General features: G+C 53.2%; 1 protein-coding gene across 1 annotated transcript in view; it reads left to right on the forward strand.

The window, feature by feature from the left end:
• KCNG2 (potassium voltage-gated channel modifier subfamily G member 2) overlaps positions 1-24832 on the forward strand; it is a 43583-nt gene that overhangs the window by 12751 nt on the left and 6000 nt on the right. The window lies entirely within an intron of this gene.

Genomic DNA, 24832 nt, shown 5'->3' on the forward strand with positions numbered 1-24832 from the left:
GTGAGCCCCTGGCGCGGCTGCCCCGTCAGGCCGCCCACTGTGCGCTGCCAGCAGAGGCTCCACATTCCAGCCAGTTTCAAGAACTCGGCAAGGCTGCCGGGCCGGCGGGCCTTCTCACTGAGCCTCTCTGACGGCCAGGCCTCGAGGCTTGGACAACTTGGAGTTAAAACGCCCAGTCTAGAGAGTGCTGTGCTCTAGACTCAAGTCCCGTCGTCCTGAACCACAGGGACAGGACCTCTGAATTCTTCCAGGCGCCCAGCTCTGGCGCACCCAGGGCCGGCTTTGTGGAGGCGCTGGGGCTCGTTTCTGAGCAGACAGTAGACTTCCTGCCCCCTCTGTCGTCCCGGGAGGCTGCGGGCAGAAGGGTCATCCTGGGGTTAGGATGTCACCCGAAGCTCAGCAGCGTTTGTGCGATGCACACGCTACGGAATGTCTCGGAAACACTCGGGGAAGGCCCGAGTGGGTGTCGTCCGGGTCGGGCTTAGACGAGAGGAGGTGCGGCGGTACTTGAAGGATGTGGCTGCGTGTTGCCCTCAAAGCGTTGCCTGTGTTTTCTCACGGGGTGGCAGGGGCGTCCTGCCTTAACCTCCGCAGCTCCAGCTTCCAGGGGTGGCCGAGGCTCGGACTTGAACCCCACGGCCCCAGGCAGAGCAGGGCAGAGCTCACGTCAGCCTCTCAGTGAGAGCCCTTCCGCAGTCCGGGGTGGTGCCCGAGCTCGCCCGCTGCCGTCAGCTCATTATTCAGAGACACAGAGCTCGGTTCTTCTGGAACATTAGCTGTGAGAGGTCTTGACCAAGAGCCTGGTGATCCTGACGGCAGATTAAATTTAAATGTAAATTTTAGGAAATTGGTTTGGCTTCCTTCATTGTTTGGGTGTCTGATTGCTGAGCTGCCATTTCCAGTTGTCTTAACTAGGCCCCAGCTGGGGATTCTGCTTGTAAAGACACTCGACCTGTTTGGACTTTCTCAGTAGCAGTAACTCCATACAATCCGAGGAAGGAAATCACTTACACAGGAATCAGGGAACAGAAGTTAGGGCTGTGTCCACTAATGACAGCGTCACCGGAGGTCGAGCTGACCCTGAGACTCCTCGAGGCGTCATCTGGCCCCCACGTCACCCACCATTCACATCCGTCACCCACCTCTTCCCCATCCAGAAGCACTGCTTCACACCACCCAGACGCTGTCTCACCAGATCAGTCATCAGATTAGGAAGTAAGGATCCCGGTGTTGGTGAGCACGTGGTGAGTGTGGCCATGTGCTTGTGAGGGGTGCTTACGAAGCCCCTGGCCCACTGCACACAGTAGGTGCCGAGTAATAGTAGGTGTTGTCACTGCCACAGGAAGGAAGGAGTTTTATGTTTCATCAACTCTGGGTGTGTGGTAAAAAAAAAAACCCATAAAATTCACCATCTGAGCCATTTTTACGTGCAGTTCAGTGGCGTTAAGTACATTGACAGTGGTGTGCAACCGTCCCCACCCTCCGTCCCTAGAAGTCTTTCCTCTTCCCAAACTGAAACTTTGTCCCCATCAAACACTAACTCCGCAGCCCCTGGGACCCAGCCTGTACCTTCTGCCCCTGTGCATCCAGCTACTCCAGGGACTGACTTACGTGGAATCACACAGGCAGCATCTTTCTGTGACTGTCTTGTCTCACTGAGCACAGTGTCCTCCGGGCGCATCCATGATGCAGCAGGTGTCAGACCCCTTCCTGTTTGGGGCCGAGTAACACTCCCTTGTATGTATCGCCCCACTTGGTTCACCCACCATCCGTCCATGGACACTTGGGTCGCTTCCTCCTGTTGCTGCTGGGAAGAACGCTGCTGTGGACACGGCACAAACATCTGGTGAGTCTCTGCCCTCGGTTCTTTGGGGTTTATCCCAGGGGTGCACTAGCTGGATTCTGTGGCGATTCTGTGTTTACTTTTGTGGGGAGCCTCCCTGCTGTCCCCTGCAGCTGCACCCTTGACGGTCCGACCACAGAAGTTTCCAGGCACGAGGCCATCAGGGATGGAGGGCAGAGAAGAGAAAAACTTGGAATCCTTCATTATTTTCTTGTTTGTTGGGGTTTTTCCAGTAGACATTTTTATTTTATTTTATTTACTTATTTCTTGGCTGTATTGGGTCTTTGTTGCTACACACGGGCTTTCTGTAGTTGCCGCGAGCAGGGGCTACTCTTCGTTGTGGTGCGCAGGCTTCTCATTGTGGTGGCTTCTCTTGTAGCGCAGCACGGGCTCTAGAGCGCAGGCTCAGTAGTTGTGGCACGCGGGCTTAGTAGTTGTGGCTCACGGGCTCTAGAGCACAGGCTCAGTAGTTGTGGTGCACGGGCTTAGTTGCTCCGCGGCATGTGGGATCTTCCCAGACCAGGGATAGAACCCGTGTCTCCTGCATTGGCAGGCAGATTCTTAACCAGTGCGCCACCAGGGAAGCCCTCCAGTAGAATTTAGCTTGAAAGTCACAAGGCTCAAGTATTATCTCTGTTTGATCTCTGATATTAATTAAGTGGCTAAATAATTTCTTTGTGAGATTTCAGGCCTTCTCTTGAAGGCTCCAGAAAGCAGCCTCTGAGAGGCACGGCACCGACAGCTCCGTGGGCCTGAGGTCCTCATCCTCCACCAGTGACAAGCAGGGACGCTTCCCCAACGCACCCACATTCTAGTTGGCACTCCAGTTAAATGCACCCAATTCCCTCCTGAAAAACGATCTTGGGAGAGCAGGGGGTGTCGTGGAGAACCAGGGGTGAGCTGGTGCGGCTCCGTTTTCATCAGTCTGTCTGGTGACATCTCTTGTCATCTCTGGCAGCATTGGCATTGGTGGTTATTTTTGTGTGTTGGTGCAGAAAAGCATCGAGGGAGAAAAAAGATTATTATCCTCCATTATTCAGGGGCTCAGAGGAAAGCTGATTCCTGCTGCTGATCCATGAAATGCCCCTTGAGTGGCTGGGCCCCCGCCCGGGCTGGAAGGAGGCCCCCACTGCACAGAAATCCCAGCCCCCAGCTCCAAGGTGGCCGAGACATGGCCTTTGGGCACAGGGACCAGCTCCCTTCGCCTTCTCGTCTTGGCCCCAGGGCAGACTCTGCAGCCAGACGTCCAGGTCCCCTCTGGCTGGTGACGTGGCCTGAGCCCCAGGGTGGCTGGCAGAGCTCGACAAAGCCCCTGTGCTCCCGAGGCCACTGAGGCGCCGTGTGCTTGTGGGTGGGCGTCCTTGCGGTCCGCCCTCCCCTAGAATCCAGGCTCTCGCTGTCCAGCGCTGCCCCTGTGTCTCCTCGGTGCCCTGGAAGTCCCCGTGCCCGGTGGTGGCTCCATCCAGAATCTGCTGTCATGCGTTGTAATTGAAAGAGAGCTAGGTCTCCACTTTCTACGGTTTATAGGAAGAAGGATGGTAAAAGCATAACCTCCGGGACGAATCTTGAGGACGTTTTGCCGAATGAAACAAGCCAACTGACGGTTCAGTAGGATGAATCCTGTCTGATTCCACTCATAAGAGGCACTTAGAGCCATCAGATCCGTGGAGTCGGAGTGTGGACGGGACGGGCGGGGGCCACAGGGATCCGCAGGGCACAGGCCATCCCAAGTCAAAGCAGCTGGGGCTCCGGTGCGTCCAACCGACTCAGGAGGCCCCGAGGACCCTTGGCCAGGAGGGGCCCAGGACTCCCCCCCATGCTTAGCGAGAGGAGGGCAGCCCCAGGCTGAGCAGACCCGGCATGGTTGCGGCAGGAAAGACCACGGGGCCCACAGCCACGCCGGGACTGCTTGCTGCCTCCTGCGCCCCCGTCAAGGTGTGGCGGGGGCCCCGGGCAGAGCCGCCCCTCCGACTCCATGGCCGTTCGGTGTCCAGGTCGGCGCACGGGTGGGGGCCGGGTCCCCAGGAGCGTCTGAGGGGCAGCCCAGTGCTGGGACCCGCGGGACCCTCACGGCCCGTCCTCTGGCTCCTGCCGTTCTGAGGGTGACACGGGAGCAGTTAGGCCTGCTCCTTGTTCGCAGTGGGGCCTTGATGGGCTCGGCTCCGCCGTGGACCACGTGTGTCCCCTGCTGCCGTGAAATAAACCACCACGAACTGCCTCATGAAACGGCACGACTCGCCCTCGAGGTCCCGGTGGGACCCGGGCCTCACATCCAGGGCTGGTTCCTACGGAGGCTCCGGGGGACCCGTCCCCTTCCCTCGTCCCTCGGCCCCTCCTGTGTCCTCCCAGCACGTCTCCTGGTTCTCCTCTCCCACCACCGTCCCCCCCTCGTGATGGGCTGTAAGGACCCTGTGATGACACTGGCCCCGTCACCAGGATGCTCCCGGCTCTGGCCTCGCCGTCATCCCACCCTCCACAGCCCCTTCTGCCATCAGAGGCGACGCAGCCGTGGGCCCGAGGACCAGGATGTGGACGTCTTCCAGGCATTATGAGGCCGACCACCGTCATGAAAACACTCGAGGGCAAGACTCCTGCTGTGTGTCCCCAGGTCCCCGCCCCGGTCGGGGCCACGCCGGCACTGCCCAAGGAGCTGTCTCCCTCCTACACTGAGGTCTCAGCCAGGAGCCGCTTCCAGCGCTCAGCTCTGCCCTCGTGGACGCCTGTCCTCAACCTTCCGTGTCATGTGCATAACCTCAGAGCCAGCAGACGTAAGGATCCCACCCCTGTCTGAGGTCTTCTGAGGGTTCAAAACCCCAGGTGACATCAGAGTTGTCCATGCAGAATCTCCAGGCCCGGACGCTGGTTTTGCTCTGGAGATGAAGACAGGTGTTTGCAGGGCGAGAAGCTGGCCAGCGGGAGGGAAGGAGACCACCACCTGGAAGCCCCATGGAACACACGCCAACCCTGAGTTATCTTAGCACAGCGTTTGCTGTGTGTCGGCAACAGCTCTTAGGAGCGTTGCTGTGGCGTCTCGGGTATTTACTGGGTCAGGAGCACAGAGAAGAAGGACCAGGGGCCCCCCGGCCCCCCCACTGCTGCACCGGTGTCTCCCCAGCCGAGTGAGACTTCTGGGGCCATGGCTGCTCTTACCTCCGCCTGCAGGACCCGGGAGCAGGGGTTGGGGGCGTGCACGCGGGACCTGCTCTGTCCTGTCCCGGGAGGCCCCCGCCGGAGTCGGCTCAGTCCCCAGTGTCTGGTCCATGGCAGGTCCATCCATGCAGGAAGGAAAGGCTCCCTGGCATCCAGCGGGTCTCATGGCCAGGCCTCAGGGCTGTCTGCACAACAGTCCCTCCTTGTTTGCAGAGATGAAGATTAGTAATACCAAACCTCTAAACACCGTGGCCACAGAAAGTTACTGTGACTTCTCTGACCCCAAGAGTACATTCTGAGCCAACGCACTGCCTGGTTCCTGGGAGAAACGATCACAGTAGTCACCACCCTGAGATGCCCCCCGTCTTATACCGGGCTGGACAGTCTCCCCTTGGCACGCAAGCAGAAGTTTTAATGCCTGGCTCAGAGGGAGAGGGAGGGGTCTGTGCCCCCCAACCTGGTGAGGTGAGACAGGGGGCCAGTGCTAGAGGGATGCCCCCCAGCTGCTGCGGACGGCCAGGCAGCCCCAGCTCCAGGGCTGACCCCAGACCCCACCTGCAAGTCGCTGTGGGAGCCCCAAGCCCGACGGGAGGCGAGGCCCCCGACCCGCTGCCTCAGGGGGCTCCAGTGGGCCTCCAGCCTCACTCCTAGGGTACTGGGGGCTCTGTGAAGGAGACAGCGATTCTCCAGCCCTCCCCACCCCACCCCCCATCGGGCAGCACGCAGGCCCAGGCCCTGGGCACCAGGCCAACCCAGAGCCCACGATGGCTGCAGGATGATCCATCCTCCTGAGGCTGTGTCGGGCGTGGTTAGGTGACCGCGGGGACGGGTCGTGCCATCGGGGCCCTCCCCGTGCTGGACGTCACCCCATGGCGCCTGCCCAGCCATCAGATGCTGAGGACAGGCCTTTGGAGCCGCTGGGAGGATGGGACGGAAGCCTTTGTTTCAGCAAACAGCTTGCAGATTCCTTCATGCGGTGGCGGCCGTCGTTGCCTGGAGACAGGGCTGAGCCTGGCGTCGGGACGGGCTGCGAACCGGCCTGGGGGGAACAGCGCGTCCTCACGCAGGCTGCGCTCAGAGCCAGCGCTTCCTTTCCACGGAGGCTGGTGTTTGGCTTGCGAGTCGATTTTTTCCTTTGAGCTCATATGATTAAATCAAGACCCACATAATTAGTTATGGATTTCATGACTGGGGCTTCAAGTATTGAATTCACTAAGACATTTGGCAACAGCATCGGAAGCTGGTGACAGAGCTTCTGCTGCGTGTGGGCACAGACACACGCGCCGAGATTGCCAGCCTGGAGCTGGGGTGAGAGCTTCGCTGCTTCCGAGCTGTGTCAGTCAGGGTTCCCGGGAGAAACGAACGGAACCAGCGCAGCAGGCTGTCTCTCCTTGGTTCTCCCCTGTGGGACCCCTGGCCCGCCGTGGTGTGTGGAAGCACGGCACCGACTGTTCACAGGCTCAGGGCTGGAGGGGCTTTGCCTCCGATGACTCGGCCTGGAGTCCCTCACCCCCTGCCCCCGGCCTGCCTCGGATGATGTCAGGCCTTAGACTCTGGAGTTGATGCTGAAGTGATTTAGACTTTGGGGGCTGTTGGATGGAATGCAGGTGAGAAGGACATGAACTGGCGGCGGCGGGGTGCAGAATGCTGCCGGCTGAATGTCACGTCCCCCAGATTCACATGCTGAATCCTAATGCCCAGTGTGTCGGGGCCGCGAGGCCTGTGGGGGCGACGAGGTCATGAGGGTGGAGCCCTCGTGATGGGATTAGTGTCCCTGTAACAGTGACCGCAGAGCTCCCCCGCCCCTTCGCCACGTGACGACACAGTGAGAAGGCGCGTCCATGAGCCAGGAGCAGGTCCTCAGCAGACACCGATTCTGCCTGGACCCCGCGCGTCTGGCTCCAGAGCTGCGAAGGATGGACATCTGTTGTTTCAGCCCCAGCAGCAGCACAAACGGACTGTGCTGGTGGCAGAGGAGCCCCTGAGCGTGGGGACCTGGGCTTCTTTCCAACTCCTGGCAGAGCGTCTCCTGTCCACGACGGTGTAAGAATGCTGCATTTGGGCCGCTGCCACAGGGCCGGACCACGGGGCTCTCCCACCAGCATCCACTGGGCACTGGGGCTGCACGTGACCTCCACCTCGTCCCAGGAGGCTCCGGTCCCCACCCGGCAGGGGAAGGTGGCTTCCCTGTGGAAACGCGGCCCGTGACCCTCTGTGTCCCATCGTCACACGCGTGAGAACGGACTGGTGGCGCTGTCCTGACCTGGTGGCCACGGGGCCCAGTGAAGCTGACAGGAAAAAGGAAGGATGGAAACCGGCCAGCAGCCTCTGCCGACACAGCCGCCCCGGGGCTGCAGGGAGGGCCCCTGTGACCCCAGGGTCCCCAGGGACTGAGCTGGGAACAGAGGCTCCCAGGACCCCTGAAAACGGATGATAGGTTTGGCTGGTTTATTTTCTTGTTTGCAAAGATCTGATCCAGGAACCACCGAAATCTGCTGGCAGATATTCTGCTGTGGGCAAAACCTCCTCTGAGAGCCAGGCGTTCCCGGTTCAGGCCCTGACCCTGATCGCCGTTCTCTTCTGTAAAATGAGGGTGACGGCTCCAGGGCTGCTGCGAAAGGCGAGGCTCCGGCCCCTCCCCCGACGCGTCCCTTCTCCCCCCGCCGTGCCCCCACCACGCCATCCAGAATTGTCGTCCAAGGCCCCTAGCAGTCATGGGCCGCCACGTTGGAGGGACCACTGCCTGTTTTCATGGGAGACCCTCTTACGAGGCTCTTAGAGGCGCTGGAAACCAAGCCAGATGTGCCAAGGGATAAACATGAAGCTCAGGGCACTTTCCTCTACTTTCCATGTAAATTTGGCAGGAAAAATAGGGGATTTTTGTTTTGGATTTGTGCTTTAGTCTGAGGGGAAAAAAAGACTTGTGCTCAAATGCCTAGAATAGATGCTACAAGACTCTTTTTTTTTAAAGACAATTTTTTAGAGCAGTTTAAAGTTCACAGCAAAATTGAGAGGAAGGTACAGAGATTTCCCATATGCCCCCTGCACCACCCCCCCAGATGCACAGCCTCTCCCAACATCAGCATCCCCAGAGTGTGGACCTTCGTTACAAATGATGAACCTACGCCACATGTCATAATCACTTAAAGCCCACAGTTTACATGAGCGTCGTTCTGGGTAGTGTACGTTCTGTGGGTTTGGACAAATGTAAAATGACATGAACCCACCATAATAGCATCACACAGAATCGTTCCACCGCCCTAAAAATCCTCTGTGCACCCCGCCCCCCCCCGTATTCATCCCTCCCTCCGCTTCCCCAGGCCCTGGCACCACTGATCTTTTTACTTTCTCCATAGTTTTGCCTTTTCCAGAATGTCCTATAGTTGAAATCCTCTTCAGATTGGCTTCTTTGACTTAGTAATATGCATTTAAGGTTTCTCCATATTTTTTTCATGGCTTGATAGCTCATTTCTTTTTGGCCTTGAATAATATTCCATTGTTTGACTGCACCATAGTTTATTCATCACTGAAGGACTGAAGGACATCTTTTGGTTGCTTCCATTTGGCAATTATGAATAAAGCTGCTATACGCATCTCTGTGCAGGTTTTTGTGTGAACATAAGTTTTCGTTTCCTTTGGATAAATACCAAGGAGTGCGATTGCTGGATCGTCTGGTAAAACTATGTTTAGTTTTTTAAGAAAGCACCAAAGTGTCTTCTGAAGTGGCTGCACCATTTTTGCGTTCCCACCAGCAATGATGAGAGTTCCTGTTGCTCCACATCCTCACCAGCCTTTCATGTTTTCAGTGCTCTGGGTTTTGGCCATGCTAATAGGTGTGGAGTGGTGTCTCGTTGTTGTTTTACCTTGCATTTCCCTGATGACATATGATGTGGAGCATCTTTTCACGTGATTATTTGCCATCTGTTTTCTTTTTTTTTAATTTTATTTATTTTTTACACAGCAGGTTCTTATTACTTATCTATTTTATGCACATCAGTGTATACATGTCAATCCCAATCTCCCAATTCGTCCCACCACCGCCCCCACCCCGCCACTTTCCCCCCTTGGTGTCCATACGTTTGTTCTTTACATCTGTGTCTCTATTCTGCCCTGCAAACCAGTTCATCTGTACCATTTTTCTAGGTTCCATACATATGCGTTAATATACGGTATTTGTTTTTCTCTTTCTGACCTACTTCACTCCATATGACAGTCTCTAGATCCATCCACATCTGTACAAATGACTCAGTTTCATTCCTTTTTATGGCTGAGTGATATTCCATTGTATATATGTACCGCATCTTCTTTATCCATTCGCCTGTCAATGGACACTTAGGTTGCTTCCATGTCCTGGCTATTGTAAATAGTGCTGCAACGAACATTGTGGTGAATGTGCCTTTTTGATTTACGGTTTTCTCTGGGTATATGCCCAGAAGTGGGATTGCTGGATCAGATGGTAATTCTATATTTAGTTTTTTAAGGAACCTCCATACTGTTCTCCATAGTGGCTGTATCAATTTACATTCTCACCAACAGTGTAGGAGGGTTCCCTTTTCTCCACACCCTCTCCAGCATTTGTTGTTTGTAGATTTTCTGATGATGCTCATTCTAACTGGTGTGAGGTGATACCTCATTGTAGTTTTAATTTGCATTTCTGTAATAATTAGTGATATTGAGCAGCTTTTCATATGCCTCTTGGCCATCTGTATGTCTTCTTTGGAGAAATGTCTATTTAGGTCTTCTGCCCATTTTCTTATTGGGTTGTTTGTTTTTTTAAGATTGAGCTGCATGAGCTGTTTATATATTTTGGAGATTAATCCTTTGTCTGTTGATTCGTTTGCAAATATTTTCTCCCATTCTGAGAGTTGTGTTTTCGTCGTTTGTAGTTTCCTTTCTTTTGCAAAAGCTTTTAAGTTTCATTAGGTCCCATTTGTTTATTTTTGTTTTTATTTCCATTACTCTAGGAGGTGAATCAAAAAAGATCTTGCTGTGATTTATGTCAAACAGTGTTCTTCCTTTGTTTTCTTCTAAGAGTTTTACAGTGTCCAGTCTTTCATTTATGTCTCTAATTCATTTTGAGTTTATTTTTGTGTATGATGTTAGGGAGTGTTCTAATTTCATTCTCTTACATGTAGCTGTCCAGTTTTCCCAGCACCAGTTATTGAAGAGACTGTCTTTTCTCCATTTTATATCCTTGCCTCCTTTGTCATAGATTAGTTGATCATAGGTGCATGGGTTTATCTCTGGGCTTTCTATCCTGTTCCGTTGATCTATATTTCTGTTTTTGTGCCAGTACCATATTGTCTGGATTACTGTAGCTTTGTAGTATAGTCTGAAGTCAGGGAGTCTGATTCCTCCAGCTCCGTTTTTTTCCATCAAAATTGCTTTGGCTATTTGGGGTCTTTTGTGTCTCCATACAAATTTTAAGATTTTTTGTTCTAGTTCTGTAAAGAATGCCACTGGTAATTTGATAGGGATTTCACTGAATCTGTAGATTGCTTTGGGTAGTATAGTTATTTTCACAATATTCATTCTTCCAATTCAAGAACATGGTATATCTCTCCATCTGTTTGTGTCATCTTTGATTTCTATCATCAGTGTCTTACAGTTTTCTGCATACAGGTCTTTTACCTCCTTAGGTAGGTTTATTCCTAGGTATTTTATTCTTTTTGTGGCAATGGTGAATGGGATTGTTTCCTTAATTTCTCTTTCTGAGTATATAGGAATGCAAGAGATTTCTGTGCATTAATTTTGTATCCTGCAACTTTACCAAATCCATTGATTAGCTCTAGTAGTTTTCTGGTGGCATCTTTAGGATTCTCTATGTATAGTATCATTGCTGCAAACAGTGACAGTTTTACTTCTTCTTCTTTTCCAATTTGTATTCCTTTTATTTCTTTTTCTCTGATTGCTGTGGCTAGGATTTCCAAAACTATGTTGAATAATAGTGGTGAGAGTGGACATCCTTGTCTTGTTCCTGATCTTAGAGGAAATGCTTTCAGTTTTTCACCATTGAGGATGATGTTTGCTCTGGGTTTGTCATATATGGCCTTTATTATGTTGAGGTAGGTTCCCTCTCTGCCCACTTTCTGGAGAGTTTTTATCATAAATGGGTGTTGAATTTTGTCAGAAACTTTTTCTGCATCTGTTGAGATGATCATATGGTTTTTCTTCTTCAATTTGTTAATATGGTGTATCACATCGATTGATTTGCATATATTGAAGAGTCCTTGCATCCCTGGAATAAATCCCACTTGATCATGGTGTATGATCCTTCTAATGTGTTGGATTCTGTTTGCTAGTGTTTTTTTGTTTGTTTGTTTGTTTTTTGTTTTTTTGTGGTACGCAGGCCTCTCACTGTTGTGGCCTCTCCCGTTGCGGAGCACAGGCTCCGGACGCGCAGGCTCAGTGGCCATGGCTCACGGGCCTAGCCGCTCCATGGCATGTTGGATCTTCCTGGACTGGGATACGAACCTGTGTCCCCTGCATCGGCAGGCGGACTCTCAACCACTGCGCCACCAGGGAAGCCCTGTTTGCTAGTATTTTGTTGAGGACTTTTGCATCTGTATTCATCAGTGATATTGGTCTGTAATTTTCTTTTTATGTAGTATCTGTCTGGTTTTGGTATCAGGGTGATGGTGGCCTCATAGAATGAGTTTGGGAGTGTTCCTTCCTCTGCAGTTTTTTGAAAGAGTTTGAGAAGGATGGGTGTTAGCTCTTCTCTAAATGTTTGATAGAATTCACCTGTGAAGCCATCTGGTCCTGGACTTTTGTTTGTTGGAAGATTTTTAATCACAGTTTCAATTTCATTACTTATGATTGGTCTGTTCATATTTTCTATTTCTTTCTGGTTCAGTCTTGGAAGGTTATACCTTTCTAAGAATTTGTCCATTTCTTCCAGGTTATCCATTTTATTGGCACAGAGTTGCTTGTAGTAGTCTCTTAGGATGCTTTGTATTTCTGCGGTGTCCGTTGTAACTTCTCCTTTTTCATTTCTAATTTTATTGATTTGAGTCCTCTCCCTCTTTTTCTTGATGAGTCTGGTTAAAGGTTTATCAATTTTGTTTATCTTCTCAAAGAACCAGCTTTTAGTTTTATTCATCTTTGCTATTTTCTTTGTTTCGGTTTCATTTATTTCTGCTCTGATCTTTATGATTCCTTTCCTTCTACTAACTTTGAGTTTTGTTTGTTCTACTTTCTCTAGTCCCTTTAGGTGTAAGGCTAGATTGTTTATTTGAGATTTTTCTTGTTTCTTGAGGTAGGATTGGATTTCCCTCTTTCCTCTTCCCTCTTAGAACTGCTTTTGCTGCATCCCGTAGGTTTTGGATCATCGTGTTTACGTTGTAATTTGTCTCTAGGTATTTTTTGATTTCCTCTTTGATTTCTTCAGTGATCTCTTGGTTATTTAGTAACGTATTGTTTAGCCTCCATGTGTTTGTGCTTTTTACGTTTTTTCCCCTGTAATTGATTTCTAATCTCATAGTGTTGTGGTTGGAAAAGATGCTTGATATGATTTCAATTTTCTTAAATTTACCGAGGCGTGATTTGTGACCCAAGATGTGATCTATCCTGGAGAATGTTCCGTGTGCACTTGAGAAGAAAGTGTAATATGCTGTTTTTGGATGGAACGTCCTATAAATATCAATTAAATCTATCTAGTCTACTGTGTCATTTAAAGCTTGTGTTTCCTTATTTTCTGTCTGGATGATCTGTCCATTGGTGTAAGTGAGGTGTTAAAGTCCCTCACTATTATCGTGTTACTGTCAATTTCCTCTTTTATAGCTGTTAGCAGTTGCCTTATGTATTGAAGTGCTCCTGTGTTGGGTGCACATATATCTATAATTGTTATATCTTCTCCTTGGATTGATCCCTTGATCATTATGTAGTGTCCTTCCTTGTCTCTAGTAACATTCTTTATTTTAAAGTCTATTTTATCAGATATGAGTATTGCTACTCCAGCTTTCTTTTGATTTCCATTTGCATGGAATATCTTTTTCCATCCCCTTACTTTCAGTCTGTATGTGTCCCTAGGTCTGAAGTGGTTCTCTTGTAGACAGCATATAGATGGGTCTTGTTTTTGTATCCATTCAGAGATCCTGTGTCTTTTGGTTGGAGTATTTAATCCATTCACATTTAAAGTAATTATTGATATGTATGTTCCTATTACCATTTTCTTAATTGTTATGGGTTTGTTTTTGTAGGTCCTTTTCTTCTCTTGTGTTTCCCACTTAGAGAAGTTCCTTTAGCATTTGTTGTAGAGCTGGTTTGGTGGTGCCAAATTCTCTTAGCTTTTGCTTGTCTGTAAAGCTTTTGATTTTTCCATTGAATCTGAATGAGATCCTTGCAGGTTAGAGTAATCTTGGTCGTAGTTTCTTCCCTTTCATCACTTTAAATATATCGTGCTAGTCCCTCTGGCTTGTAGAGTTTCTGCTGAGAAATCAGCTGTTAACCTTATGGGAGTTCCCTTGTATGTTATTTGTTGTTTTTCCCTTGTTGCTTTCAATAATTTCTCTTTGTCTTTAATTTTTGTCAATTTGATTACTATGTGTCTTGGCGTGTTTCTCCTTGGGTTTATCCTGCCTGGGACTCTGCACTTCCTGGAGTTGGGTGGCTATTTCCTCTCCCATATTAGGGAAGTTTTCCACTCTAATCTCTTCAAATATTTTCTCTGGTCCTTTCTCTATCTCTTCTCCTTCTGGGACCCTTATAATGTGAATATCATTGCATTTATTGTTGTCCCAGAGGTCTTTTAGGCTGTCATCATTTCTTTTCATTCTTTTTTCTTTATTCTGTTCTGCGGCAGTGAATTCCACCATTCTGTCTTCCAGGTCACTTATCCGTTCTTCTGCCTCAGTTATTCTGCTATTGATTCCTTCTAGTGTATTTTTCATTTCAGTTATTGTATTTTTCTTCTCTGTTTGTTCTTTAATTCTTCTAGGTCTTTGTTAAACATCTTTTGTATCTTCTTGATCTTTGCCTCCATTCTTTTTCCGAGGTCCTGGATCATCTTCACTATCATTATTCTGAATTCTTTTTCTGGAAGGTTGCCTATCTCCACTTCATTTAGGTGTTTTTCTGGGGTTTTATCTTGTTCCTCTATCTGGTACATGGTCCTCTGCCTTTTCATTTTGTCTGTCTTTCTGTGAATGTGGTTTTCATTCCACAGGCTGCAGGATTGTAGCTCTTCTTGCTTCTGCTGTCTGTCCTCTGGTGGATGAAGCTATCTAAGAGCCTTGTGCAAGTTTCCTGATGGGAGGGATTGGTGGTGGGTAGAGCTGGGTGTTGCTCTGGTGGGCAGAGCTCAGTAAAACTTTAATCTGCTTGACTGCTGATGGGTGGGGCTGGGTTCCCTCCCTGTTGGTTGTTTGGCCTGAGGCAACCCAACACTTGAACCTACCTGGGCTCTTTGGTGGGGCTAATGACAGACTCTGGGAGGGCTCACACCAAGGAGTACTTCCCAGAACTTCTGCTGCCAGTGTCCTTGTCCCCACGGTGAGCCACAGCCACCCCCCACCTCTGCAGGAGACCCTCCAACACTAGCAGGTAGGTCTGGTTCAGTCTCCTATGGGGTCACTCACTGCTCCTTCCCCCGGGTCCCGATGCACACACTACTTTGTGTGTGGCCTCCAAGAGTAGAGTTTCTGTTTCCCCCAGTGCCGTCGAAGTCCTGCATCAAATCCCACTAGCCTTCAAAGTCTGATTCTCTAGGAATTCCTCCTCCCATTGCCGGACCCCCAGGTTGGGAAGCCTGACGTGGGGCTCAGAGCCTTCACTCCAGTGGGTGGACTTCTGTGGTATTATCGTTCTCCAGTTTGTGAGTCACCCACCCAGTGGTTATGGGATTTGATTTTATGGTGATTGTGCCCCTCCTACCGTCTCATTGTGGCTTCTCCTTTGTCTTTGGATGTGGGGTTTTTTTTTTGGTGAGTTCCAGTGTCTTCTTGTCGGTGATTGTTCAGCACTTAGTTGTGATTCCGGTGCTCTTGCAAGAGGGAGTGAGCGCATGTCCTTCTCCTCCGCCATCTTGAACCAATGCCCGGTTTGTTTTCTTTTCTCCCATATTTACTGTGAGAACCTCATCGAGCTCCTGGTGGTAAATCTCACAATATTGAGGGCCTCCCCTGACAGGGTCCCCTGGAGCTTATAACTCTCAGACGTGTTCACACTGAGCCTCCAGCAATTGACAAATCACAGTTCAGGTTTTCCTACCTGGCACTGGTTCCCATGGCAGCTTCAAGTCTCTGCCCCAGGAAGCTGGACTCCCTGCGTTCACCCGTCTGTCTCTCCAGTCTTGGGGGCAGTGATTTGCCCTGTGAGCTCACCTCTCTTACGGACCCAAGAAGAGTTGCTGACTTTTCAGTCTATTCAGCTTTTCAGTTGTTGTTTGGAGGAAGCAGCGACTGCCAGGCTCTTGACGTGCAGAACTGGAAGCTGGTCCCAAGGTTCTCTCTGTCATAATCTAGCCAAGGCCTTTGGTTCACCTTCTCTGTCACCAAAAGAGGCAAAACTGGGTGTTGGTTAAGTTCTCAGACTTAAACGCAGACCAGGGCTCCCGCCCCAGCTCTTGTAACCCACTGCTGAAGACCTGACAACACTTCCATGTCCTTTCAGAGCCAAAGTTTCCTCGTCTGTGAAATGCAGATACTTCAGAGCTGCTGAGGTTAAATTGAATAATGCTTGGAAACTGCTGTGGACGGTGCTTTGCACACAGAATTAAGTGACAGCTTTTTACCCTTTTGCAAACAAGATGCTAAAGCCTGTGCGGGCTACGGGGTGGGCGGCGGCGGCGAGGCCGCGTCCAGGCACTGACACTCCTTCTCCAGACACTGGTTTCTGTCAACGACGCAGAGGGAGTTGTCGCTCACAGTGGGAGCAGAGGGGGAGCCAGGCCGAAGGGGCGGCTGGGGAACCAGACGACCGGCCCCCGCGCGGCTGTCAGCAGGCATCTCATTGCCCTCGGGTTGTGACCCGGGCCCGTGGCGGGGGCCTCCGTCTCCCCAGCCGGTGTGGAGACCGCGGGGCAGGGCAACCAGGAAGCTGCTGTGCCAGGAAACAGCCCTCTGGTCGCCTCCCCACCCTTCCTCCTGGTGCCACCGGGGGTCCCCATGCCATCCCCGCACGCCAAGTCTGCACTGACCCCCTCTGGCCTCCAGGGGAGAGACTGGCTTCAATTGAGGAGGCCTGAGTCCTGGTCCCCCGACACAGCCACCTCGATTGGGCCCTCGGACAGCCCCTCGCTCCCGGACAGGGCAGGGAGAGAAGCGGACAGAGAAGAAAGCGGTGGAGCCCAGCGGGCCTCCCTGAACTCGTCCCCACCCAGCCCGTCCCCACGGAGGCCCGTCCCTGGGCCCAGGCGGGGAGGACGGGCGTCACCTTGTGTTGCAGTCAGTGCCAGAGGACCCCGTGCCCCCCTCCTCCATGGCAGCCGGTGTCGGGGCGGCTGTGAGAACATTGAACGTGCCTGGAAATGAGTGGGGATCAAGGGTCTCTCCCAGTGTACACGAGGCCATGGCCTCAGCACTTCCCTCGCGGGGTTGAGGTATTTTGCTTTTTATAAGCTGTACGTTTAAGGCAGCAAAATTCATCCAGCACCAGCCAGTTTGCGGGAACAGACCTGAGGATTCAGGTGATTTTAGGCTCGCTTGAGCCTGAAATATTAAGTATAACATGAAGGAATGTTTTTAACGAGAAGACGTTAGCTATTGTAACTCAGCAGACTGGCTGTTCCAGGATGAGGAGCTTGTGCTGTTGATTTCACCCCAAGTTCTAATTTATCAACGCCCATAAGATCTTGGTGAGTGAGGGTCAGAGTTACTCCAGTGGGTCGGCTTGGTTTGTGAAATCCCCACGTTGGCAGCTCCTGGGGAAGCGGGCTGTGCCCCAAGGAGCAAGGTCTCAGCGGAGACGGGGGGATTGGGAGAGCTACTGTTTTCTGATATGACCTGGCGATGAGCATCTTGAGAAATAAACCCTGCTCTCCTGTGAGAACGGCGGCCATGTGGGCTCAGTTGGGTGCAGAGCTGGGAGAAAACAGCCACCAAACCACAGATCCTGTCCTGGACACGGTCAGCCAGGCCCCTCGCCCGCCCAGCGTGCCTGCCAGACGGCCTGTCCCTTGCTTCCCACCAGCCTGAAGCGTACCCACTCTTCAGAGCGTTTTCCTGGTTGTCAGCGTGATGCTCCTTCTTTACGGAAGCGTGGCAGGCACAGAGCCGTGCACAGAACAAAGTGAAGATAAAATGAGAGGTAATTGCTGAAGCCTGAGTGCATTTCAGTGCCCCTGCTCCCGAAGCCTCTTCGTGAAATTGTAAAAGTGGTGCAGTAGCCGCTTGGTTCCCGTAACAGTAACGTCAGAGCAGTCCCGTTATTTGGTAATTTTAAGCGTTCCCTCCCTGCAGCTCTTGTTTCCAGCCCTTCCTGTCACATGTGCTAACGGATCTCCCACCACTCGACCACTCTGCTCATTAGGTCCTCGGCTGTACCCATCGGGCGGCGGGGCTGTGAGCCCACGCCCCGAATGCTGCCCCAAGGGGGCCTTGCGATGCCTTCGTGGGCTGCAGTCCCTGGACCCTGGGCCCGGCCAGTGCTGGGCGACCTGATAACAATTGGCCTGGCTCTTAAAAAAAAAAGCCATTTTCTGGCTTTCTAAATTCGCATTCGCTCACTAGCAGGCTTTTCACATCTCCACCTCCATCTATACTTCCGACGATTTCCATCTTCATCCACCTGCCTGGGGTTGTTCGTTCTTGATTCGGTGTGTGCGCTGCGGACGTTCCCCCAGTGTGATGACACACATCTGCTGCCCCCCTCCTGAGCAAGAGGGGCTGCCAGCCTCCGGCCGGGGCCCCCTGCTGCGCACGCCCCCGCTCAACCTTCCCTGCTCGCCTGACCCTCCGTCCTCTGCCCCAAGGATGTCCGTGCAGTGTTGGCACGGCCCTGGGTCCTACAGAAAACCTTGGCTGGTCCTGCGGGTCCACAGCGCTGCCGCTGCTGAGGTGGCCGTGATGGGCAGGGCCCCTACCCCTGGCCCCGTGCATTTGTGCCTTTGGCTGCCAGATGGATGTGCTGAGGTCGGCAGGGAGGGGCTGCTTTCCCGGGAAAAATCACCTCCTGCTGAAGCCAGTCAGAAAGTGCACGGAAGCCAGGGCACGAGGGCCCTTCTGGTCCGCACCGGGAGCCGCCTCCTGCCCGGGTCACGGGAGCCGGAAAGCGTTGCAGGGCCAGCGCCCTGTGCGTAGCCTCTCTGCCCCTCTCGGAGGGGCCGCGACTGAACCCAGCAGCCAGGAGGGTGCGATCAAGCCGCTGCCGCCAAGGGCTCTAAGGGGGATTCACACAACTGTGCGTCAGGGGCGCCGCACGGACGGGTGGGACCAAGCCCGGCACAGGACGGAGAGGAGGAAGCACACCTGCTTCCCTGGAAAGAGCACACCCACCACTGCGGGAGGGCTTCCCTAGGAACAAGGCCTAAAATTGGTGAACAGACGAAGAGCAGTGCCTGCCCACTTCGTGCCGCTGCCTGTGACTAGATGGAGTTCAGGTTCGTGGCTGGGAACTGCTCTCCCCTGAGATGGACGCCCTCTTCACTAATTCATGGGCGGTGTCACTGTCTGTGATCATCTTGTTCGTCTGTGTCTGTCTGTGGCTCACGTGGGTCGCTCCCGCGAGGATGGCGGGGCCCTGGGGCCAGGATGCCCAGTGCTCACACTCGGCGAGCTGGTTGAAAGGATGAGTGAACATCCTGTAGCTCAGACGTGCTCGCAGCTGTGAGCACCAAGCGGTCTCACTCCTCAGGCTTCCGAGTGTGAAGATGCTGGTGGCTGCGGGTCTGTCTGGTTCCTGAACCCCTCCAGCATCTGGGCCGGCACATCGTTCCCAGGAGGGACCAGAAGATGCCGGTGGGTCCAACGGGGAGACAGGCGCATTCCAGCCAGGCAGAGGGTGGAGTACGTTGTAACCAAGGTGTCTTCATTTCTTTCCGTGTGACCCCACAAAACTGGTTCGTGGGCTGTTGCCAGGAAAGTGAATTGACAGTTCTGCTTCAGTGCAGACGATTTGAAATGAGTACATTCATTATTTCTATGTAAATGACTGTTTGATCTTTTTAACCATTTGTTCTCTTAAGTGGATTTAATATTCCTTCCCCTAATTATCCATTTGTACTACAAGAGCCTGTTACCATAGGTAACCGGAAAAAATAAACCTCAGTTCAGCTCAAACTATTATAAATTTGGAGTTGGTGAAATGAGTTCATAAGTATTTTCCTTAAGGTACTTATGGGCGGCAAAAAGGAGATCCGCACACAAAGCCGTTAATGAGTGACTAGTAAGGACAAACCCTTTACCCTTCGAAGTGTCCAGTCTGTGACAAGGGTGGCTTCGTGACCCTGCTGACGCCCCAGCTGCAGATGACAGCTTGGCTTGGCTGTTTTGCCAGACACAAGGTCCGCGATGGAGGGAGGGATGAGAATCTGTCCAGAGCGCACACAGGCAGCAAAGGGACGTGAGCATTTTAAGAGTCTAATTACACCCTAGATAAACACAGGGAGAACCTGCAAGCCTCGGGGGTCTTTGGTGGAACGCTCCCTGGGGTCGGATCCTTCAGGCCGGGGCGACAGGCGTTCAGGCTGAGCTCAGCGCTGCCCTCGCAGTTACGAGTCAGCCCGGCTCCTGTTCCTCTCCTCGTCCTCACGCCTGGGTTTATATGTGATGGCACACAGTCTAAGGGTCAGCAGGCTCCTTAGCAGGACAAATGCCGCTGAATCTTTGATGCTCTGAAATGAGAACGAAGCAGGGGCTGGAGGTGCAGCCAGGCCTCTGCTGCACCCCCGCTGGCCACCCCTCAGCCACTGCTACTGAAGAAACGCGGCCGGCTGTTTATTTTCACTAGAAAATCAAAGCAGGGTCGGTGTCCAGTGAGGGCCGGGCCGTGGAGGCCGCACCGTCCAATAACAGTTCCAAAACCACTTGGTGTCCAGAAGCCCCTGGTGTGGAGCCAGCCTGACCTGTCCCCTGTGCTCCCACTGTCCCGACGGTGCTGCTTCCGGCCGCCTGCTCTCCCAGGAGCCCTGAACCCGGGAGCAGGTTTGGGTTGCAGCCACGTAGGGTGTGGGAGAGCCTGCCATGACCGACCTCAGCCACCCCGCACCCCGCCGCGGGCACCTGGACGACCCTCCTCTGGAGGCGCTTTCTCCCAACGGGGGGGAGTCCCACCTGCCGGCATCGGGACCCCGATGCGGCCGCCGCCCCAGCTTTTCACCTGCGAAGCCCAGCGGCCAGTGGGCCCGTGGTGCGGGCAGCTTCCACATGGTGCCTCGGCCTTCAGAGGAGGAGAGGCCTGTTGGGAAAGGAAGCCCACGGCAAAGACGGGCGAAGGTGGAGCTTGAAGGAAACAGGAGACCCCAAGGGGCCTTACTGGTACCTGTGGAGGCCCCAGGGGAAGGGCTGCGTCCACAGAGCCAGCGGGGGTGAGAGCGGCCCTGAGATGTAATCACAGCGCCTGGTTGGAAGGGTTGGCGCTCGTCTAGGGGGCGCTGAGAGACGACGTGGGGAGGTGGGGGGAGGGGAGGAGTCGGGGGTCGAGCCAGGAGGGCAGCCATCACCAGGAGGGGATCATGAGGAGCAGACCGAGAGGAGGACACGGGGACCCCGAGTCTCTGGGATGCGAGGGCCCGGGTCCTGGGTTGACCAGCCCCGAGAAGACACCCGAGAACTTCCGCAAGAGAGGGAATCGTGATGGGTGAACAGTCCCCACGGCGCTGGACCTCGGGGGGAGGGAGCTTGGGGCAGACCTCGGGGTGGCCCTCAGATGGACCTCGAGGAGGAACTCTGGGCGGCCTCAGGGTGGCAGGCTCGGGAGGCCCAGCTGGCCATGTTCGGGTTCCGACCTCTGCCAGCTACACGGTCCCTTTGGTTGGAAATGCATTGACTGAGATGTAAGCACTTCTCCGTGTCAGTGTTAAGCTTCACCAGCAGCACTGAAAGCTTGGACATCATGGGGCAGCCCCTTCAGGCTTCCGAGTGGAAATGGACTTCCTGCCCATCGCCTACATCGGGCCAGAGCAGTCAAGCATGGAGGTAGAGTAAGGACTCTCCAGACATGCAAAGGCTCAAAGATGTAGCCGCCGCGTACCTCCTCTCGGGGGTGCCAGAGGACGCGCTTGGGCAGAAAAATGGAGTAAACTGAAGAGGAGACACCGCGTATCAAGGTGGACGGAGAGCCCCAAACAGAGAGGAGCTGAGAGCCGCTGCGGACCGCAGTGCACAGCAAGAGGGCAGAGGCCCCTGCAAGGGGAGGCAGGCCTTGGAAAGGAAACAGAACCGTCTGGTGTGTTTTCAATGTGGAGAAAATACCATGATTTACAGCAAGCTAAGCAACTTTAGAACAGGGCCATAAAACTTGAGGAAAAAAATAAAACATTTTACGAGGGAAAAGAATGTAATGCAGCGTAGCCCACAACCTGGCTCAGCAGTGAAGCGTCTCCACCTTATCTTAGTAGCTACAGATTTTACCTCAAAGCATGTGACACCACTGTTTCTAGAGGAAAGGGATCATGGATTTGGTGGGGATGGTGTCAGAGAACCGAATCCTCAGCTACACAAAGTCATAGAAATGTATACAGTTAATACATCAATAAATAGTCAGGTAAGCACATTATTTAAAAGTATGGAAGTAACTATCAGAAGGAATAACTGAAAACTGTTGCCCCTGGGAGATGAGTCGTGGTAGGAATACTGTTTTTTCCTTTATAAGTCTATATTTTTTGTTTCATAAAACAAAAATATTAAAAACATGTTCAGTCACCAAAACTCATTCAAGAACGAGTAGATAACCTTGCTGATGACAGAAATTTAATTCATCGTTTAAAACCTTCCAAAAAGAAAACTCCAGTCCCAGATGGTTTCACTGGTGAATTCTACCAAAAGTTTAAGGAAGAAATGATACCAGTTCTGCACAAGCTCTTCCAGAAAATAGAACCCTTCCAGTATTATCCTGGCACCAAACCAGACAAAGACACCACAGGAAAGAAAAAAAAAACACAGACCAGTGTCTCCCATGAACATAGATGCAAAACTCCAACAAAATGCTAATAAATCAAGTACGGCAATGTATACAAAGGGGAACACATCATGACTAAGTGGAATTTTTCAGGAAAGCAAGCCTGGTTCAACTTTTGAAAATCAATCAATGTAATTCACAATATTAACACAGCAAAGAAGAAAAACCATCTGGTCATCTCAATAGACGTGGAGAAAGTGTTTGACAAAATTCAATATCCATTCACAATTAAAACAAAAACATTCAGTTCTAGAAATAGAGAGAATTTCTTTAACCTGCTGGAGAACACCTATTTAAAAAAACCTACAGCTGATGACATATGTAATGATGAAAGATAAATGACAGTGCTTTCTCCCTGCCATTGGGAATAAAGCCTATTTAGTCAGCATCGTTCTAGAAGTCCTACCCTGTGCAATGAAGCAAGAAAAAGAAAGACAAGTATACGATGGGAAAGGAAGCAATAAAACTATGAACACAAAAAATTCCCAAGAAATCCACAAAAAAGCTTGTAGAATGATTGAGTGCAGTTACACGGGGTCAGCACCCCCCCCCCAGGTATTTATCCAAGAGAAACGGAAGTGTGTCTCCATGAAAGCCCCCCAGCTGCTTGCATCAGCCCCAGACTGGAAAGCAGCTCCATGCACACCCACGGGTGCAGGGGTAACCGGCACATCCGTGCAGCAAGCCGTCGGCAACAGAGAGCAAAGCAGCACGAGTCTCAGGACACGACGTGGGAAAAGCAGACTCGAAAGTCTACACGCCGTGTCAGTCCGTTTATGAGGCGTTCTGGAAAAGGCAGAGGGATCCGTGGTTGCCAGGTTGGGGTGTGGGGACGGCCTGGCTGTAAAGAGGCGGTGCGGGGGCCTCGGGGTTGGCAGCGGTGGCTCCGCGGCTCCGCCCCCGGCCGCACCGGAGTGCGTGTCCTTCCAGGAAAGCCCGCGGGCACGTGTCTGACGGTCCCTGAGAACCGGGCTTTCCAGGTCGAAGGGTACGCACCCTGTGAAGGCTTTTCAGACGTATCTGTGAGACGTTCGTACCAATTCATACTCTGCCCAGTGTTCTGGGCCCCTCTCGATCCTTGGCCTGGGGCAGTGGCCCCCGTGACCCTGGCCTGGTGGGGAAGCGGGTGAATTACGGAGCTCCTGAGGGGAACAGCTCAGCAATTTCTGATAAACATGAAAATGTTCTTGTCTACCAGCCAGAGGCTGCCACAGCCCTGGAGGGACGCTAGCAGTTTCGTTTGGTTGGTTTTTCGGTGACAGTGGCTAATAGCGTCCACGTAAGGTTTGCAGTCCGGCACGGAATCTGATGTGCAGCCTCGAGATTTCTGGATGTGCAGGGACATGGACAGTGTGGCCACACAGCCCGCTGCCCTGCGTCCACGTCTGTGATCCGCTCAGACTCGACGCCGCGGTGACATAGCTGCTTCCTTGGGGGCAGCTGGCCTTTGGTTCTTGAGCCACAAGTAATTGAAGGATGCCCAGTGCCTCTTCCAGAAGCACAACAAACTGAAGGAGGGGGAGGGGCCCAGTGCCCAGGGCAGCGCCTGCCGAAGCATCACACACAGACTCTCAGGCTGGTGCCGAGATCCCGTCCCAGGGCAGGGGGCGCGGTGTCCTGCGGCCTTTCCCCGGAAGGGAAGTCTCCCGTGGGACCAGACAGGACCCAGGGCCCTGGGGGAGGTGGCGGTGCCTCATGGGAGCCCTGGCGGAGCCCACGAGGGGCACCAGTGCAGGCTGTGCGGGGGGAGCTGCAGCCTGGGGAGAAGGCCCCGCCTCCAGTGCTGGGGGCCCTGACCACCCTCATCCAGCTGCCACCTCAGCCCCACAGCTGTGCTTCTGGCCTCCTGCCCTAGAGGACGACCAGGCCACCCCAGGGCTCCGCAGCCGCCGAGGCCAGTCCCGGGCCACCCGCACCTCCCTGTCCCTTCTCCCCCCTCCTCAGGAACCCCCTTGCCTGTGGGGGACCCTGCCTCCCACCCCCAGCCTGGCTCTTGCACCCCCAGTGAGAACCCCCTGCACCTGGTCCCGGTGAGTGGCGGGCCTGTGATGGTTGCGCGTGGTCCAGCCTGCGGAGCCCAGGGGTTCCTTACGGCAGATGCTGCGTCCTCAGCTCCCTGCACCCACAGGTGGCCGGAGGTGGAGGGGCCGAGAGGGGGGTCAGGGCTCCAGTGTGGTAGCGGCCCAGCCAGAGAAAGGGGCTCTGGGTCCTGGGATTCCCTTCGCTGCTCCTGTGTTTCCTCTGCGGAGCCGAAAGGTGCTTGTGATTCTGAATGGGGAGCCCTTTCCCTGGGCTCTGGGGGTCGCTGGTCCATTTGAGCGGCTCTGGCACATTCCAGGCCGTCTTCCTGGGGTCAGAGGTGGCCCTGCAGTTCTCACGGGAACACCCCCGGGGGACGCGAAGGGTGGTGTGGAGGTGAGACGGTCCCAACCACTGAGACCAGACACAGAGGTCCCCCACCACCCGCGACCGTCCCAGGGTGTAGGGCCCACCTTCTCTCCCTCCGGAAATGACCGCTCCGGAGTCTCCGTGTCCCCCCCAAGCCCCCGTGACCCGAGCCCTCCCCTCCCGCCCCGACAGCTGGGGGGGCGGCAGCCGTCAGCAGACGCCCCGTACGGCCCCGATTGTCAGCCCCCGGGGGAGCAGAGGGCACACAGAGCAGACGACGGGGCCTCGAGCCGGGCAGGCGGGGTGTGGAAGGTCCCCTCGGCTCGGGCAGGGGCGGCATCGCCCCGCGGCCGGCACACAGCAGCCGGTGCGGGGCAGCCATGGCCTAATTACCGG

The sequence above is a fragment of the Mesoplodon mirus genome (genome assembly GCF_964341445.2).
Source record: "Mesoplodon mirus genome assembly, chromosome: 13".
In the NCBI taxonomy this organism is placed as follows: Eukaryota; Metazoa; Chordata; class Mammalia; order Artiodactyla; family Ziphiidae; genus Mesoplodon; species Mesoplodon mirus.